Source organism: Protopterus annectens, chromosome 2.part0 (genome assembly GCF_019279795.1).
Source record: "Protopterus annectens isolate FY-2018-M chromosome 2.part0, PAN1.0, whole genome shotgun sequence".
In the NCBI taxonomy this organism is placed as follows: Eukaryota; Metazoa; Chordata; order Ceratodontiformes; family Protopteridae; genus Protopterus; species Protopterus annectens.
The window spans coordinates 583,650,749-583,671,903 of NC_056728.1; positions in this window are offsets into that span (position 1 = coordinate 583,650,749).

A 21,155-nucleotide genomic window follows, 5' to 3' on the forward strand; every position below is an offset into this window, starting at 1 on the left:
GGGGAAAAACCTATATTTTATTTTTATGACAGGAAGGTGAGCTTTGTCTGTGACGTTATTAATTTCTAAGAAGGAGAAACTATTTTTATAGACTGTCATTTGACTTTTTTAACAGTTGTTAAAACTAACTTAAAACTGTTTTTCCCTTGGTAAATGTTATATTCTATTACTTCTTAGTGTTTAAAGTGCTTTTCACTTTTTCGGGGTGGGAAAAAAAACAACAGATTTTTGAATACTTTCTTGTTTCACTGACTAATGCTACCTACTGCCCAAGGATTCAGGCATCTTTTTGGCATCACCATGGAACGGTGTACTAGTTCGGTGGGTCTTCCTTCTTTCAGTCACAAAAATAAAAAGATTACTAGGTAGCCTTTGTTACTTCAGCAGGCACTTCATTTGCTTCAGCCACAGATGGAGCGTTTCTGTTTCCTCAGACTACTCTTCTTTTCCTTGGCTCTCTCTAGTGTGGTCCCTACAGCAACCAGTGACCAGGAGTTATTCACGTCCTTTGAGGCTGTTGGATTGTCCTTGGTGGGCAATGGAAAACAACTCTTGTCTGTCTTGGAACAATGAGCAGGGAATACTTCTCTGCATATCCAAACTGAAATGTCTGTCCCTAGGGAGATTTTGCCTGTCAGAAGTTGGTCTACTTCTTCAGAAATTCCTGTCAAAAAGACAGGAAAAGTTAGATAAATGTCTTCATCTGCCTTGGTTACTTTAGACAGGAATGATTTATTGGGCTTAGCTTAGGGTTTGGTTTGGGCTCTTAACTCTTCCTATTCTGGTGTTTCTGATAAGAGAAAAAAGGGATTCTTCACTGTCACAGAATGTTCAAGAATTTGAAAAACAAAATGATTGTGAAGGGACAATTTCTATTTTCTCTCCTTAGGTTTCTGATTCTGAGGATAGCTGCTACTCACAGCTTCTTGGAAGGGTTTCCTTTTTTCCTGAAACTATGTCCAGAATGAATCAGTTGTTTCAGTGAGAATTGAAGAAATATGATTTACTTCACTGGGATTTTCCTGAACCTACCCCATTTCCTCCTGTTTTTCCAGTACTGGGGGGTATATTTAGTACAGACTGTAACTTGGCTGACATACTGACTGCTGCCCCCAAGAAAGTAGATAGATTGCATAAAGTTCGCCAGTGTTATGTTTTTATTTTCTAACAGCAGATCAGACCCAGGAGTGGTTTTACAGGTAAACCCAGCAGCTTCTGCTGAGATAATGCCAATCCCTCTCTTTCTGATAAGGATGGGAAAACCTTTGAAAGATTTGGGAAAATGTACATTCTTCTGTAACAACTTTTAGAATTCCTAATTTTCAAACTCATATGTTAAAGTTTATGCTTGTCTCATTTGAGAATATAAGGAACATTGTAGCATCTTTCTCCTCATCTGACAAAACCATCTTTGTGTAATTTTAATGTTTCTGGCCTCAAATGACTTCACTCTCTTTGAAATCTGCTTAAGATTAAGCAGAAGAGACTTCCAGAGCTGCTGCTGCTAGTACTGAAACTGTTATTAGGAGATTTGCTTGGATATGATCTTAAAAATTTCCTGAGGATGTAGAAAATTATAACTCTCCTTTAGACAAACTGATAACACTAAAAACCAAAGCAAACTAAATAGCTTCAGTGGTAGGGAGATGTAGAAAATAAAAGCCGATCCAATACAATAATAATAATATAGTAATTATTTGTAAATATTGTATTTTAAGGTGTATTTTAATTGGACTGACTGTTCATACGGCAAGCCAATCTCTTACAGTAAAAAAACAAGATATATATATATATATATATATATATATAAAGTGTGTGTAATACAACAAGATATTAACAATCTAAAGTTACACAAACATACTCATTCACTTATGTGGTTACTCACTCATTTATACAATTGATTACACAGGGACGTGTGCGTATACATTTGTGCATACACGCACATGTATAATACTTACACGTTTGTGTAACTTTAGATTGTTACTATCTTGTTGTATTACACACACTTTTTATATATATATATATATATATATATATATATATATATATATATATATATATACACTTTTATATAGGTTCATAGGTAAGTACTAGGCTATCTGCCCAAGGGCATTTATAAGCCTAGCCAGGATGTGTTGGCTTTCGCCACCTCTGTCCAGCAGAGCCATTAGTTCCCTGCACCACTGTCCAGCAGAGCCACTGCAGTGATCCCCGGGGTAAATTTTCTGTTTCCCATCCACCCGTCAAGGGTTCTCTTAAAGAGTGTTAGTGAGGGGCTCTGCCTGATGTATATTGGAATCCTGTTCCAAAGCATGGGGAGTCTCTGGGACAGGAATCTATCCCTCCAGCATGTCCTATTTATCATTATGGTGAGGTTTATATCTCTAGAACGTGTGGCTCTCCGGGATTTGTTTTTTTTTTTAGGTGGAGCATGTCCATCAATTCTGTGTTGGACATGGCCTTGTATGTCAGGCAGAGATAACCTCTGAGTAAGCAGTATGCAACCGAATACAGCTGGAGTTTCTTGAGTTGGGCTACATAGGGCATCTGTTTGAGGCCAGTAATCCTCTTGATGAGGTACTTTTTTGGTCTTTCCAGCTGTTGCAGGTGCCTTGTAAGGTACATCCCAAATGGGCGATGTATTCTATGATGGGTCTAATGAATGATGAGTAGAGAGGCACAATAACCTCTTTTGTTCTAGATGCAAAACCTTTTGTGATTAGGTGGGCCACATAGAAGGATTTTCTAACCACCTTGGCAATATGATTATCAAAGGAGAGATTACTATCTGCTTGGGTCCCCAGATCCCTTGTTAGATTTTCTGTATTTAGGGGACTACCACCTATGTGGTAATTCGTGGGTACTTTATTTTTTCCAAAGGGGATGACTATGCACTTTTTGGCATTTAGCTTGAGGCCATGATTTTGACACCAGGTATCCGTCTCAGTGAGACCCTTCTAGAGGGTGTCTGTATCAGCCAGAGAATCAATTATGGCCCCTAGTTTGCAGTCGTCTGTGAACTTGGTCAGCCATAGTCCTCCTATGCTTGCCTGTACCTCTGAGAAGTATATACCGAACAGGAGGGGTCCTAGAACTGAGCCCTGGGTTATGCCAGTTGTAACCGGTTTAGAGTGGGACATAGAGCCTGCAACTCTCACCATGTGGGTTCTATCCATGAGCCAGTTGGCAACCCATCTCATGACGTAGGGATTTATGTTCAAGCTGGTGAGCTTGTCTATAATACTAAAATGGGGAATGGTGTAAAAAGCCTTTGCAAGGTCTAGGTAGGCTGTGTGGACCTCCTTTCTCTCATCTAATGCCTTGGTAACTGTCTCAAAGAAGTCCATCAGGTTTAAGAGGCATGATCTGCCCTTAACAAAGCCAAACTGGGTAGGGTCCAATGTTTGGAGTTGCCTAATGTCTCTGTTAATGAGTTCCATGATGATGCGCTTCATAGCCTTGCAGACCAGGCTAGTCAGGCTTATAGGGTAATAGTTCCTGGGGTCCGTTGTGGCTCCACCTTTGTGGAGTGGGATAACTGTTGCTGTGCACCACTCTGTGGGTATGTAGCCTGTAGAGAGGCTGCGTTTGAACAGTGTGTTTAGGTGAGGGGTTAGTTCATTTTGGAGCTCTTGTAAGACACAGCCTGGGACACCATCTGGTCCCATTGAAGCTGTGTTTTTGGCTTTGGATAGGGCTGTTTTAACCCATGTGTTGGAGATTGAAGGGGCCCTACATTATTCTGGTATGGTTATGGGCCGTTTAGGGGGGTGAGAGGGGGGTGAAGTTTACACTAAACCTGTCTACCAAAATGTTGGCAATATCAGTCAGCTCAGTGTATTTTGTGCCATTCTATACTAACTCAGAGCAGATCTGAGAGTTTCCACAGGTTCTTGACATAGCTAAAGAACACTTTGTGGTTATCTTTGGAGTCATTGGCAATTTTTCTTTTGAAACTACCCTTGGATGATTTAATGAGGGATCGTAATTTCTTGCTGATACTTATCAGGGATGTCTTTCCTTCTTGGGATTTTACTGTTTTCTGTACTAGTTTCCTCCTTCTGTTGTATAGCTTGTTTATGGCAGGGGTCCACCAGACAAGTTTCCTTTTCTTGGAGGAGTGAGTCTTGGTTTTACTTGGGATAGCATGATCCTTGCATTCCTGCAGATGCTCATAGAGTGCCTTTGTAAAAGTTTCAGCAGCTTGGACAGCATTGTCCTTTAGCATAGGGGCTGTGAACCTCGGTCTTAAGTAACGTGAAGTTTGCTTTTGAAAAGATTTTCATGGTGGTTTCCCTGACTGAGGGTGGGGGTGGAATGTGGATAATCAGAGTGATTAGTCTATGGTCTGATCTAACCAGCGAAGGGTTGACCTCCGGTGTGGAACACCGGTCACCCATGTTGGTAATGTCCAGGTCCAATATGTTGTTCCCTCTGATGGGGGTGTTGACCAGTTGATCCAGGGTATTCGAGTTTATAAATTCTAGGAAGCATTGTGCAAGGGAGTTAGTACTTGAGTAGTTCTCCCAGTCTATGTTTAGGTAATTGAAATCACCCAGTATTAGGGTGTTTGGTAGGACCTTCATATTTCCCAGTGTCTCCAGAAATGTGCAATGGGGGTCCTGGGTCATGGTGGGTGATCTGTATCAAGCTACAATTTGGATTGCAGTTTTGCCCATTGTTAGTTGCACATGGATGATCTCTGATGCATTGTGCTGCGCCACTAACCTGGAGATGTGGGTATCCTTGATGAATATGGATACACCCCCGCCTTTTGTGATGTTCTTCATCTCACATTGCTGCAGTCCTTACACTTGGGTAGTCCGCTGTCCTCGGTCGGCCCGAATATCAAAGTATTAGGCTGACGTCAAGGCGCTTAAGACTGACATCAGGACGTCAGGGTACAAATGCGCATGACCGACGTCATATCCTCAGTCTTTTTTGCCGCATGGTCCGATGCAGAAGCAGCGTTGCAAGTGCCGTTCTGAAATTTTTCGAATTCGGAGTTTCAGACCGAGTCAAAGTTGGCTAAGTACCCCGTTGGGGAATATTTTAGTTTTTTCTTGCCTCAGTGGTTTACCGGATGTCAGAAAAAGTGAATAACTGTATTTCTTGTGGGAAGCAGATACCGCATAGAGATTATCATACTTTGTGTATTCCTTGTTTGGGGCCTGAGCACGACGTTGTTGGGTGTCGCTTTTGTGCTAGGTTTAATAAGCGCACTATTAAGCGAAGGTTAGATTGTGCCAGGTTGGTCTTCGGGAAGCGGTGCAATTACAATATGCCGTCGGATGCTCCGACGCCTGCTTCTTCGAAGAAGTGCAAAGACAAAGCAGCTAAACCCAGGCAAGAAGAGTCGTCCGTACCGGACGCCGGTTCTTTGGAGGCGTCAGTGGAACCGGTGGTTCCACCGGAGGCTTCTCTGGAGTCCCAGGGGGAGACTTTGATATTGCAGGATGTGGCCTCTCAGGAGGCAGGTCAGGCTGAAGGGGCTTCCCAGGTTACTGTACTCCCCTCCCTTCCTAGGGTGGTTAGGCCCTCTCCTTCTGTTTCCAAGGCTTCTCCCAGAGGCAGGCCAGGTTTAGTTTCTGTTGGTGTCACTCCTAGTTCTTCAGGATCTGTGCCCAAGAAGCACATGCTCAAAATGGCAGAAGATTTAATTACTTTGATTAGAGGTTCTTTGCCCCCTCCTGATAAGAGGCCTAGGGTGGAACCAGAGTTGGGGAGTTTTGAGCAGGTTTCGGATGTTTCAGAGTCTTCGGCTGAAGACTTGCAGGAGTATTCTCCTTATTCTGATTCTGATGTGGATGATTCTACTCCTTCTGCTTCTCCTCCAGAGGATTTTTCTTTTCAGAGACTCTTCATTCTATGAGGGAACATTTTAAGTGGGAAGGTCAGGACTTCTCTGATTCCAGGAAAAGGCTTAGGGAATTTTGCTTTTACCCCAGCATAGGCCTTTGGCTATTCCTCCTGTTCTGGATGTTGTGGAAGATGTGTTTGCAGAGGCTTCACTTAATCCTGATTCTTTGCCTCCTGCTCCTGTTAAACCGGACAGGTATTACAGGGTGCCTGAAGCTCATAAATATCTGTATAAGAGTCCTAGGGCGGACCCAGAAACAGTTAGTCAGGGACCTAAGGGTGTCAAGGCCTCTGTGGTAAAAAATCCGGTTCCTCCAGATAAAGAGGCCAGAGCTTTGGATAGATGGGGAAAGAAAGTCTATACTTTTTCCACCTTAGCTATGAGGGCTTTGAATTGCCAGTTTCACATGTTGAAATATCAAAACTATCTTCTTTCTCAATTGAAGTCTAAGGTAGATGCTCTGGCGGAAGGCATTGAGTGTAAAGAATTACAAGATTTGGTACATGTTTCTGAACAGGTGGGTAAGCATTCTTTACAATGTGGATTTGATGCTCTACAGGCCTCGTCTAGGGTGGCTGCCACTGGGTCAGTTCTTCAGAGCACGCCTGGCTGAGGGATCAGAACTTATCTGACCATGTTAAGACAAGGATTTTAGATGCTCCTTTACAGTCTGATGTATTGTTTGGTTCACCTGTGGAGGCAGTTTTAAAGAAAATGGAAGACAAGGCTAAGTCTATGCAGACTGTTAAAGATTTTTTGCAAGTTCAGCCTCCGAAGTTTAGTAGGAATTGGCCTGCTAAGGGGTGGACGTACCCTTCTTATGATTCACAGTCTAGGGGAAGATCTAGACGTGGTAGGGGTAGAGCTCAGGGCTCTTTCAGACCTAGAACAGGGAGTTCACCTGCACAGTCTTCGAGTGAAGGCAGGGGCCAGTCCTTTCATAAACAGGCCCAATGACCTACCTTTTCAGCTGCCAGAGCCTTCTTGTCTGGCAGCACCCTTGGGAGGAAGGTTGGCACTCTTCAAAGAAAATTGGAGTTTAATTACCCAGGACAGATGGGTATTGGATATTATACACCAAGGTTACAGGTTTTATTTCCATACCTTGCCTCCTTTCAAAGGCATGCCAGACGTTCCTCCTCAGCAAAGAATAGAGGCTCACAAACAAATTTCTCTGCTGCTGCAAATAGGGGCCATACAGCCGGTCCCTCTGCCAGAAGTAGGCCTAGGATTTTATTCTCGCCTGTTCCTAGTACCAAAGAAGGGGAACACGTGGAGACCAATTTTGGATTTATCTATCCTCAACACTTATCTGGACATTCCCAAGTTCAAAATGTTGACGTTACAACAGCTTTTACCTCTGCTGGGCAAAGATCACTGGATGGTGACTCTGGATCTCAAGGAAGCTTACCTTCATGTTCCTATCAGGCTAAGTTGCAGGAAGTATCTGCGTTTTCGAGCTGGGACTTCTCATTATCAGTTCTCTGCATTGCCCTTTGGCTTATCTACTGTGCCCAGAGTGTTCACAAAGGTTCTGGCTCCAGTGATAGCTTTCTTCAGGCTAAAAGGAATACAGATCTATCCTTATTTGGACGATTGCCTGATTCTGGCCAAAGGAAGGGACGAGCTTCTTCATCATTTGCAATATGTGATAGCAGTGCTAAGATGCCTGGGGTATTCTGTGAACGAAATAAAGTCCAGTCTAGTACCCTCTCAAGACATGTGCTTTCTGGGTGTGAGACTGAATACAGCATCTCAGATGGCCTTTTGACCCCGGACAAACAAAAGAATCTTTCCCTTTACTTCCATCAATTGTCTCATCAGTCCAGGCTGACTGCAAGGACAGTCCTTCAAGCCTTGGGGTTCATGGCATCTTGTATTCTGGTGCTTCCCAATGCCAAACTGCATATGAGGAAGCTACAATGGTATCTCAAAATGTATGGACACAGCACTGCCAAGATTTGGACACTGTCATTCAGATAATACCTTGCATTCAAAAGGAATTTTTGTGGTGGGCTCAGGAATGTCACCTAAACAAGGGACTCTCTGTGACCCGGCCAGAGGCGAGTCAGATTCTAACGACAGATGCCTCAGACAAAGCTTGGGGAGCTCATCTAAATGGAAAGTGGATACAAGACATGTGGCCTGCCAGACTACAACATCTACATATCAACTTGAAGGAGATGTTAGCAGTCCAATTTGCATTAATAGCTTTCAAGGATTTACTTCTTCCAGGGCAGGTGTTGATTCTAACAGACAACACAACTGTCATGTGGTACATCAACAAGCAAGGGGGAACACATTCTTATCCTCTATGCAGACAAGCAATGATTTTGTGGGAGACTGCTCTCAGTTTACAGCTCAATCTTCAGGCAAGGTTTCTGCCGGGAGCACAGAACTCCTTAGCAGATGTGTTGAGCAGACGAATTATGGATCCCCACAGTGGAAATTGGATCCTCATGTATTTCAGAAATTGACAGTGTCATGGGGAACTCCAGACATAGATCTGTTCGCTTCTCCACTAAACTACCAGCTGCCAAAGTTTTGCACAAAAGGTTTCATCCCACAGCTTGGAAAGTGGATGCTCTTTCTTTCAATTGGAGCAATCTTCATGTGTATGCCTTTCCACCTCTGCCTCTCCTCCCAAAGGTACTCCTAAAGGTCAGACAGGACAAGCCAAAGATGATTCTAATAGCTCCAGATTGGCCTCGACAGCACTGGTACCCATTACTGAGAAGTCTGGTTCGGGAGCCTCCATGGCCTTTGCCTTGATTCCACACCTGCTGTCTCAAGAGAACAGTCATTTACTCAATGTCAAACTTCACTCTCTTCACCTAACAGCCTGGCATATTCTGTTTTAAACCCTGGAGGGTCTCAGCTTCCGCAGCAAGTTTTGGATGTTATTTTGGAGGCCAGAAGGCCTAGTACAAGGAAAGTATACGCAGATAAATGGAAGAGATTTTTATTTTGGAGTGCAGCAAAGGACTTTGATGTTGCTAAGCCTAATTTAAGTGTGGCTCTTCAATATCTTGCTGAGTTACTGGACAAAGGTTTGTCCTTCTCTTCTGTTAAGATTCATGCTGCAGCTATTTCTGCTCACTATGACTGTGATCCACCATTGTTTTCTCATCCTTTGTTTAAGCAATTCCTTAGAGGGGCAAAGAATATAAGACCCAGCGTAGAGCTCCTACTCCTGCTTGGGATCTCAATTTTGTGTTGGAGAAACTCACTCTACAACCTTTTGAGCCTGCAGCTACTGCCGAGTTGAAATATTTATCATGGAAGACTGCTTTTTTGTTGGCCATTACCTCTGCGAGAAGGGTTTCTGAATTACAGGCCCTTATGGCAGTTGAGCCTTTCTTAATTTTCCATAAGGATAGGGTATCTTTACGTACTAATCCTTCCTTTATGCCTAAGGTGGTTTCTAGTGTGGCTTTAAACCAAACTATTCATTTGCCTACTTTTTATGCAAACCCCCAAAATAAAGGGAAAAGATTTTGCACACCTTGGATATACACAGGCAGTTGCGATATTATTTGAGCAGAACTAAAGGGTTCAGGCAGTCTCAGCAGTTGTTTGTTTCTTTTGCTTTGGGTTCTCAGGGCAAGCCTGTGTCAAAACAAACTATTTCTAAGTGGATTGGGTTTTGTATTGCTTTCTGTTATTCCCATCATGGTAAGGAGGTTCCAGCTGGGATTAGGCCTCATTCCACTAGAGCTACTGCCACTTCTACAGCTTTTTAAGGGGTGGCAACTAAAGATATTTTGGAGGCAGCTACTTGGAGTTCAGTGCATACTTTCTCTAAGCATTACCACCTTCCACTTTACTCTAAATCTAGGGCTGGGTTTGCCACTGCTATTTTACAGGGCATTTTGGCAGCTCCTACTACTTTATAGTTTTGCCATCCTCCCTTACCTCTGCTTTGGGATTCTACCCAAGTGTAAGGACTGCAGCAATGTGAGATGAAGAACATAGTACAGTTTTGTACCTACCATAAATGTAGATGTTCGAAGATCCACATTGCTGCAGTCCAATTTACCCTCCCTCCTTCCCTCTGTTGTTAGAGGCGGTTGTGTGGTTTGGGTTGTAAATATTGTGCATATTGTATATATTGTTCATATGATTAGTGCAAGGGTGGTTGGTTGTTTTTTGCTGTCTTTTGGTTTTGACCTTTCTGTTTAGGGTCTTCTGACATCTGGGGCAAGAAAAGACTGAGGATATGACGTCGGTCATGCGCATTTGTACCCTGACGTCCTGATGTCAGTCTTAAGCGCCTTGACCGACGTCAGCCTAATACTTTGATATTCGGGCCGACCGAGGACAGCAGACTACCCAAGTGTAAGGACTGCAGCAATGTGGATCTTCGAACATCTACATTTATGGTAGGTACAAAACTGTACTTTTCGGTCCTGGTTCAGTGGCCGAAAGGAATGGTATGAGTTATAGCCTAGTAGTGCTGGGGTGCTCTCAGGAGCCTTAAATCAGGTTTCTGTTACTGCACAGATGTCGATGTTCTCCATACTGAGGAGTGCCTTGAGTGCGTACATTTTGAGGTTTAGACTTCTGGCGTTGAGTAGCATTACCCTCAGTTTTTGGTTACTTGTGCTATTTATGGTGGTAGGTTTGTCTTTTGAGCCTTGCCTAAAAAAGGCACTATGGGGGTGGCAAGAGCCTTGGCCAGTATTCAAAAGCTTAAGGGTGACAGGTGCAAGCCATCTCTTGTGAAGCAACATGGCTTGTCGAGCATGTCATCCCAAGTGGACAGATACTGGATCCCCTTTGAATGACACCAGAAACTTAGCCAATTGTTGAAATTGATAATTTTTTTCTTTATACTGAGGCATCATTCTTGGTGAGGGCAGGATGCTACTCACGGTCAGGGTCATACAGGGTCAAATATATATTGGCTTGCAGTATGAACAGTCAGTCTGATTAAAATAAACCTTTAAATAATGTATTCCACACCACATGAATTATTCAGTGGTAAAGAAAATGATTGGTGCATTGTTCAGGATGGTATAAATGAATTCAGTTAATGGGCTTGTTCTGTTCTTGAAAAAGTCTCCTATGTAGGAGACAAAAGCACTTGGATCATTGTTCATTACTATATTTTTTCCTTATTGTTGTGTTAATAAAGTACTATATTATTATTGTATTGAATCGACTTTTATTTTCTACATCTCTCTCCCTTAGACAGGTACTCTTAATCCCATCTGCTGCAGAGATCTTAAAAAGTGTGATGAAAGAGAGAAACTGATACTGGGAGTTTCGCAGAATTTTCAGATTTCCTTCTCCAAGGTATGATGCTACTTCTCAAGGCATTTATTTACAAAAAAATCTGACACAGCACGCTGCTGGTAAGCAAACTTTCAAAAATCAATATCAGGGAGGCTCCAAAAAGAAAGGAGGAGCCCCCCCCCAGAATAAAAGATAGTCTAACAACTCTGAATGACTATCTTCAGAATCCCCCCAACCTGGAGGGCCTTTAGGCCTCCCCAAAAAGTCTGAATCCCCATTTCTCTCTTTGGCAACAGATAGTCTCAGACAAAAGGGTTCTGAGAGTGATTCATTATTGATAGTGATGACAATGGGAACCTTCCCCTCCTTTTCAGAGGGATTCCTCCTCATCTTCCAGATCAAACTTCTCTTTTTCCTCCTGTTGTTCAGCATCTGCTAATTCAGGGGATGCTCAAAACTGTCAGTTCTTCTTAGATTGGAGAAGGCTTTGGTTCAAGAGTGTTTCTGGTGCCAAAGAAAGATGCTTCGTAGAGCCCAGTTCTACATCCTTCCTTTTTAAACCAGTCAGTGACAGTTCTAAAGCTCAAAACACATCTTCATGACCTGTTACCTCTCATTCCCAATAATTACATTTTTGGTGACCCTCCATTTAAAAGATGCTTATCATCGTATTCCTATATAACCAGATTTCTGAATTTCTGTGTCTGCATCATACTTTCAGTATACTTTATTACATTTTGGGTTATCTATTGCTCCAAGGTTATTTACAAATTGTGTGTGCAGACTGCAAGGTATTCATTTTTTTTTCTTATTTAGATGGCTGCCTTAACTTTGCAGAGTGTTTTTTGAAAATGTCAGGAATTTTTCACTTTGGTGAGAGATCTCCTACACAGATTGGGGTTTTAGGAGAACATTCAAAACACTTGTCTGACTTCTTAGAGAATTGCTTTCTTGGGGTGTCTCCCAGATACCTTGTTTCAAAGAGCTTTATTTCCATAAGAAAAAAGTATACCTATATCTAGATCTATTCCTGGGTTTTTGCACTTACACAAATGTCTCAGCAAAGGAATTTCTCAGGATATTAGGATTCATGGCTTCAATCATTCACATGATTTCTCTAGCAAGATTCCATATGAGAAAGATTCAGTGGTACCTATAATTAGTATGGTAGCAGCATCAGCATTCCCTAAGTGTCCAGCTTTCTGTTTTGGGGGTTTTGAGAAGGAAGCTTCTTTGCTGGGGAGACCAGTTTTATTCAAACACAGGTCTCCCATTTTCCCTTCTTGTTCCAAAACAATCTGTAATACAGGCACCTCAGACTTTGTTGGAGAGCAGTGTCTGTGAGATAAAATGTAGGGTCCATGGAACAAAAAAGGCAAACCAAAATACATAAATGTGAAAGACATGTTGGCACTCATAACTACTGTCTGCTGTCCCAATCATCTGTGGTCCCCTGGATGATTACATGTGATTGCAGACAGTAATATGGTACAGAAACAACATGTAGACTCTCCTGGGATATAGATTTTCAGCACAATCTCATACTACGTGCATCTTGTATTTTGTCATAGGTAAAGTCTGTGGCAGACAAGCTGAGCAGGACCAGGACAAACTCTCAAGAATGGAAACTGACTCAGAAGGTCTGGAACCTGACTCAGAGGGTCTTCCAGGAATTGATCCAGCTTTGAGGAATTTATCAGATATATATTTTGTTTGCCTGGAGTTACAACTGTCAATTGGCAAAATTCTATTCCAGAATTCTATACAAAAAGGCCAAAAAGGAGATGATTTCTCTTTTCCATGGACGGGCATGTTCCTGTATGCCTTTCTACCATCACCAATCATCGTCAACTCCCTTTTATCCATTTTCTACATGAGGTCAGGGTGTTGTTCAAATGTCACCATCTTTGTATTCAGTACCACTCTGTTACCTTCTTCAACTAACATGCCTGACTGTTGAATTTCTTCTCTCACACAATCTATCCACCTCTTTGCTGGATGCCGTTGTTTACACTTGCCTTCTTCCTGTCTCTACCAAGTCTTCTTCACCAGATTTCCGTTTGCTTTTCTGCACATGTGCCTGAACTACTGTGATCAGTTCTCTTTGACCTTCTCTGCAATTATACCCGACCAAACAGTACGAGATCAACAGATACTCACGTTCCAGTCCACAAAAACAACTCATGATGTAAAACCAAAGTAATTTATTAAAACAAAATAACTTTATAATAAACTCTACAACGGAAACACACAGTATATGTAAAAAACACAAAATAAGCTCTTTTGTTTCTATTTTATATTCGTAAGAACTTTCATCAGAAATACTACGCCCCATTCATTCATCTTTTAAATTATAAGATTCAATTACATTAGTCTAAACTTCCAATGATACACCCTCAGAAAGATCCAATAAGATTCTTCCATTGTTCTGCACCTTCAGATAACCAAACTGAAAACAACACATTCAACCAGCATAAATAATAATCAAACCAATGCTTAAAAGATTATCCCCAGGATTCATGAAGCTTGGCGCAAGGCCGGCATTAGGCTTGCGCCAACCGTGTGGCGTGAAGATGGCGCAGTAGTGCCAAATGCATATTAATGAAGGTGCGCTGCCACCACAGCCATGTGCATAGGAAAGGAGCGCCAGTGCATAGGGCATGTCGAAGTGCCGCATGGAGGCGTGGAAATGTCAGCTGTCGACGTGCAACCTAAAATCCTTGCATATAACAATTTGCAAGCAATAGTAATCACATCTGTCAGTGTCTGTAGATACTGAAACGTATGCAAAGCATGCAAGACAGTTCCTGCGAACACAAAATGAAGAAGCAAACACAAATGCACGGTAGGGAATAACGGGTCCCTATCCCGCGAACAAATGACATTGAAAACCATGTGCCTGTAGTCCAACGCAGTGTAGATAGTTATACCAAGTGGAAGTGAAACGCATCATATGTTAGTGCGCCGCCAATAGGTACGTCCAGCCCAATGGTCAGGGTCACCAGCTGGCCCATATTGTGAGGGAGGGTACACAGCTGGGCAGATGTGTCCATAACAAATAACACGATAAATGTACATATGTAGCGACCGAATTATATCCCACAACACATGTAATAGTCACATACAGTAGGTGTGTCCATATTTCACATACCAAATGTGACAGGAAATAGAATAAGCATGTAAACGAAACAGAAGGAGCATATAAACTGCTACAACAATAAGGCAACATGTAGGCTGAAAGGAACAGTATTATCTGTACCGTTGACTGTGGGTACGTGTTGTCCAGTACATTCGGATATGTGTGCGGAATATATCCCATCCTGGATATAGGAAAAGGTGGCATCCTACCAATGATTAGAACAGTCAGCCAAAATCTGCACATCAGCGGTCCAAGTCGAACTTGTCAGGATGTGTCACAGTTGAACGGGTATTACCCGGGTATACCAACCATGTCATGAAAGTTAATTATGGGCATGTACCTATGTGCATGAGGTATAGCATGTGGAAAGTCAAACATGTCAGGGTAGTCCACACAACCATACAGGTACCTGACATATGTAGGGTATGCAATGTGTTACCTTGACCGTGGCATGGGCCATCAACCAAAGCAGTGATGGATGGAATGTCAGGAATATGTGTGTGGGGGGGATGGGTAATGGCATAATCCTCCAAGGCGACACTGTGTCGTATACAGAATAGGTGAACCGGAGGTGTATGGGGGAACACCGGGTGAAGCAGAAAGAAATACAAAAACATGTATACACATCTGCAATGCAACCAGACAGGCCATACTGTAGAACACAATCCCACAAACATATGAATATTAAAATGTGCGATACAAATGTATAGACACGTCACCGGCACATACCCACAGATTGGTCCTGATGGAACTGGCCATATCAAATGCAACACACCTGGATGCATAATGGACTACCCAGCTTCCCCTCCACAGCACACAACCTGCTCCCATACCTGAACGTCCACCAAATCCAGCCATACGTGGCCTACTGGTTTGGTGCAGCCACATCTACACATAGTGACCACTACGCATATGTAGTAGGTAGTGTCAACCTAGGCAGTTTCAGGATTGCAATCTATGTATCCCTTGCATGTAAAACCCCCAGCACATTTTCATAATGCCAGAAGAATGTTCGGTATTTGTCTTGTTTTGGTCTTTTTCAGTTTTTGGGATATCCCTCATGGGATAAGTAACCTGTGTAAATATTAGAATGGGTATGAAGACACGAAGTCCAGTGCTGTAGATATCTGGACACAAGTTGGAATGTGCAGTAGTGGTGCACGAGACTGTCCAGTCCTAGATGGTCATGCAGAACCTACTACCCAGGATCAGACACCTGCCCGTGATGCACGTGTCCCGACACGAATAAGCGAGAGAATATATTGCACACATTCGCATAGTGGCACATGGTATAAGGGTGATGAAGGCACTGACGTAAACAGGATACCCCTGATCCACTGTGTGAGGGACAAGTAATGTGTGTGTAGGTGTGACCTGACCAACAATGGTACAATGCCAAATGTCCTGTGATTGTAGGAAATAACTATGTACCATACTGCATGTAACAGTTGCCTAAAGCGGTCACGTCAGGATAGAATAAACGTAATTCGTACAAGAAACAGGCAAACAACAAAAGTGCCAAAGGTATAAGGCTCACAGCTAGGAAACAAATGAATGTTCTAAACCTGCACTGACCGTAGCTATGTGTTGGCCCAAACAATATGGTGTCCGCAGTAGGGTTACCATCTGTCCCGCTTTGCGAGTGACAGTCCCTCTTTGGACAGTTGTGTCCTGACAAAATACATTACAAATGGCAAATGTCCTGGGATGGTAGTACATAATTATGTCCCATATGTTATGTAATAGTTGCAGAAAATAATTATTTCAATATCTAAAATAACCTAAATATTACAAGAAACAGAATAAGCAACTAAACCGCTACAACAATAGGCTTCTATGTAGGCAAATAAGTAAAGCTCTATCCTTTGTACTGACTGTGGGTATGTGTCGGCTTGTAAAATCTGATGTGTGTTCCAAAAATGTCCCATCTTGGCCATTTGAAAAGGTGTCAACCCTAGTCCCCAGAATACATCCCAACCTGTACATATGACAATGTCACCGCTACCAATGGTCAGACATTCGTACAGTAACTGGCCAGCCTCTTAACCACTCACAAAGCCAGTGACCTTTGGAGGAAAGGTGTTGAATGAGAATGACTACTTACAACAATGAAGGGTAATAGATGCATTTAACTGCAGAAAATTAGTAGTATTACGAATCTGTCAACACGTTCCAAGTTAATAGTACTAATATGGTAGAAGTGTCCGTGATTTTCCCTGAGTTGTCATAGCCTTGTCCCTGTCACTGTAGAAACGAGTCCCTGAGTATCACAGAGGTCTGTACACATAAGTACACCAACCAACTGTCACATCTGTTGACAAGACTACTGCATACCTGTAGTGAATTTATAACAGATGTCCAGAATAATATTCATTGTATCTATAAATGAATGAAATAGTCAAATGGGAAGGGAAACACATGGAAACCACCCCTAAACCTGCATTATGTAGTGGAACCATTCCCCGCCGTAAATTATGTAGCGCCGACCCAATAATGTTGTCAGAAGTGACTAAACACCTGCATCTATAAACACAGGTAGAATGTTAAAATCTGGACTAACTCTGTCCATGTGCTACATCTGATCTTCGAACAGCACCAGGGCAGTTCTAACCACCTGTCGGCCTAAACCCGGACCAGCACACAAATGCCCTGACAATCAAACACACATATGTGCGAGGACTATAAGAGTAGGAGTTCTGAATATCCTTGGAGTGAGTAGACTTGCAGCACGGGTCCAGAGCAGTAGGAAACAGGGAATGTCCTAATTGTAGTACTGTGGTTTTCCCAGCAGGAAAATGGATGCCTGCTGTGTAAGGGAAGTGGTAAGGCATATGTCAGAGTAGCTATGAACCATGGGTATACATATAAATGAGCCAGAACACCAATAGTGTAGTGGTTACAGCATCCACCCAACATAAAGGCATTCCCGGTTCAAGTACGACTATAGCACATATTAATTTTGTAATGAATGCCTCTGTGCTGTAAAGCCAACATTTATACATATAAAGGTGACCGCGTTCGCATGGGTCCATTAACCGAATTCCATCAAAGTGGGACTTTCATAAGGAATAAGGCACATGTAATCCCAAAGAAGTGCCTGTAAACATATGTAACTTAGAATAAGTAGATGCAAGTGCGCCTGTGCGGGTGAACGCAGCTATTAGCATAGCAAATATATGTTGTCTTGTACAGCTGTAACTTTTATATATATATATATATATATATATATATATATATATATATATATATATATATATATATATATATATATATATATATATATATATATACATATATATATATATATATATATAGATGTGTGTATAGATAAATATCCACAGACAGAACAGAAATATGCAATTATATATCTACAAATAAATATATATATATATATATATATATATATATATATATATATATACACACACACACACACACACATATATATATATATATATATATATATATATATATATATATATGCATACAATGGGTGCAATGGAGTGGCCCGTGGAGGTCAGCTAGTATGTAGGTGCGATTCCCAGATAGAGCATCGTTTGCATGGAGATATGCGTGAATGAGCATATCGTTGTCGGACGTTGTGCGTCAGGGCTGGCAGCCCGGCACGTAAAACCTATACGCCACCCATGAGCGGAATGAAGTTCTGCTGTGAAAACTCCAAACCGGGAAAAGCAGAAAGACACAACTACATGAAGACAACAATATGTTGACATACAGTCACAGTAACACAAAAACACATCCTATCAACAGTAATAATATGAATGTGCACAAAAACAAACACAGTAGCAGGAATAATAGGCTGCGCATACGAGTAATAGGTCGAATGACACTGTATCACATCCCAGTTAGCAGCGGCACCCCAGACATGAAAAACGTGTGACATATGTCCACTGTATAATGTGCAATATAATGAGCACAGGTTCACCGGAGTGAAGTGTCGGTGTCATAATGACTAAGGCAATAGTATGCTGTTGAAGCAGAGATAAAACCCAATATGCATGTGTAATTGTCCATGTCCGGGAAATGTATAGGTTAACGGACACACAGATGTATATATAGATAAAATCGTATATATACATATATCTATATTAATTTACATATATATATATATATATATATATATATATATATATATATATATATATATATATATATATATATATATATATTCATACGGATATATATATACACACACAAGGATATACAATGGATATATATATAGATAGATAGATATATACACAAACAACAAGTAGTGATATATACACATACACACAAAACAAAATATATATGTCAGTGTAGATATACACATGTACATAAATAGGTTACTTCACAGCAATTAGGGGTAACATCTTTACAGCCCGGGCATATGTGACTGGGAGGTCCAGTAAATAAACGTTGTACCCCCCACATCGCCCAGCTAGGCCGGACAGACATACAGACAGGCAATACAGATCAATACACTGCTGCTGTCCAAAACACCAGTAGGAAAGTACCAGTGGGAGAGTTCTGCAAGGTCTACACTTTAAACATGGATAAGGGTGTCATTTGTGGGACCCCAAAAATTCAGGGTACATGTGAATCTGTTGACATTAATATGAGCAGGATGTAGGTGTACATGGAACAGTAGGTTGTGCTTGTATGATAATACATGGGTTTACAAAATGTACGACATGTGTCCCGAGACGGGGAGAGTGGGCAATGTGTAGGGGTGTGCTCATACCCCAGCTGCGCTCGCAGTAAGTATTTGTCACAACTGCTGTAGGGGGGTGCCAGGTAGGTGGACCATGGGTATGCATTAATGGGCTTAAGTGTGCAGGTGCTGGTTGGCAGAGATGTAGTAGGCCCACCCAGTGGAAGTCATTAATATTCCTATGTGGGCATAGCATACGCCTACACCTCCCAAACCTGAAGAGCACATCTACCGGATAGTCTGTAAACCATCGGGGGAATACATAGAGACCAAATCAGTGCCGTGTACCCAATTAGCATGGACATCCATAGTTATGTATCAGAATGTAACAAAGTCCAACTAAACACTTCCATTACTAGTGATATTAAGTGAACAGGTGGCAGAATACAGGTAATGACAGATGACAACATGTATGAGTCATAAACAGCATGTACCTCGACAAACGTGAATGAATGCATATGCTCTGTGACTGTGAATGTGTCTGGTTAATAGAACCAATCGTCTAAATGTGTCCCACAGGGTGTTATGCATTGTTCCTGATACAGTGTTCATTCACACCCATGGGTATGTGAGTTCTGCTACTGACGGAAAATGCATAATTTGCTGACCTCCTTAGGTAGATGATAGCATAATAGAAGGGGTTCAACACGCGTATGCCTGTGAGGGACACACCCATCTGGGCAGTTCTGTCCTGCAAAGTGACAGTTATGGCACATGGCTTGTGAGTTCGGGAATGGAGGCTATATAGTGTGTATAGTGGTGTCAGACATCAATTTTTTGTATCACTAACAGCTACATGTAATAGGAAACAGTATTATCAATTATAATGCTACATGAATAACCTTAACGTATGCAAACCGTGGAAGTCATCCGTTTACTACTGGCTGTGGGTTTGTGTTGCCTTGACACATGTGATAGCTCTACATATAGGGTCTATAGGGCCGCCACCATTCTGAATGGCCAAAGTGGAACCTGCTCTGTAGAAATGTCAGATGTGCCAGGGCAAAACATACCTACAGCCATGCATAGTACTGAAATATACATATCGGAACAAATCAAAGCGTAGTCTAGCAGCAGTAAAGTTGCTTATGCTACTACATATGACATATCGACATGTCAGGTATACAAGACCTGTAACAAGCAACCAGTACAGACATGTACAACATGAGAATGTCCCCTAATCAGGACAGTTGCAATGGCTAGAGTATTTCCATACCACTCAACTGTCCCTGAATGTCAGGTACGTTCCTGAGTTTGACTGAAAGTTTAACTCTGTCCCTCTTAATCCCTCCTAAAATTAGTGGCTGTTGAAGGACAGGTGGTGAATAACACTTACTGACTAATGACAATAAGTAAGAGTTATAAACAACTGTTACTTCAGAATATGTGTATTAAGTCACATGCTCTGATTCTGCCAATGTTTCAAGTTAATAGCACTACTTATGTAAAAGTGTCCCTGATTTTTCTTGACCTGTCCCAGATTCTGTAGAAATGTGTCCCCGATTGGTGGAGAGTTCTAGTATTGTCACATGAGATATACGCGATGAGGGACTGTCCCATGCAAAGTGGGAAAGATGTCACTCCTACAGTCTCCCGTCATGCAATCTGAAAGGTGGACAACGTGCAGTAGGTATGCGGTAGCATAACTCGGCAGACAGCTGCGTTAACAAACTCAAGTCACATGTCAGCATTGCAGAGTATTGGTTCCCATGTATCAGGCAGATGGGAGCAGATCATATGAGGAGCACGCATATAATATGATTACGTTACTGGACAGGCCGCCGAGTCCGTACAGTCGAACGCCTGCCATCAGAAAATGGTTACACATACCCGATACTGTAGTCATGTAGTCCGATGTAATACGCATCACAAGGGATCACACACACCCAGCGGGAGTGACAAATGTAAGCGGAAATGTCGGTGAGCGAGTGGCTGTAAGCGTGTTTGTCTACCAGTATGCCAGTAGTGCACTGTCAAAGAAATGTGGAGTCTAAACATGTATAAGGTGCTGTGACCAGAGGTCAGCAGTGCTTAGCACTATGCAAACCCATGCACAACGGCTCCCACCTGCTGGAATGTGCCTTACCCAGTCTGTATCCAAAGACGTTGGCCTGTCCGCAAACAAAGAACCGCCCTATACACGTGATGGTAGAAGTACCCTGCGCACATAGCTCATGTGAATTAACAATAGACCATGGCATATGTAC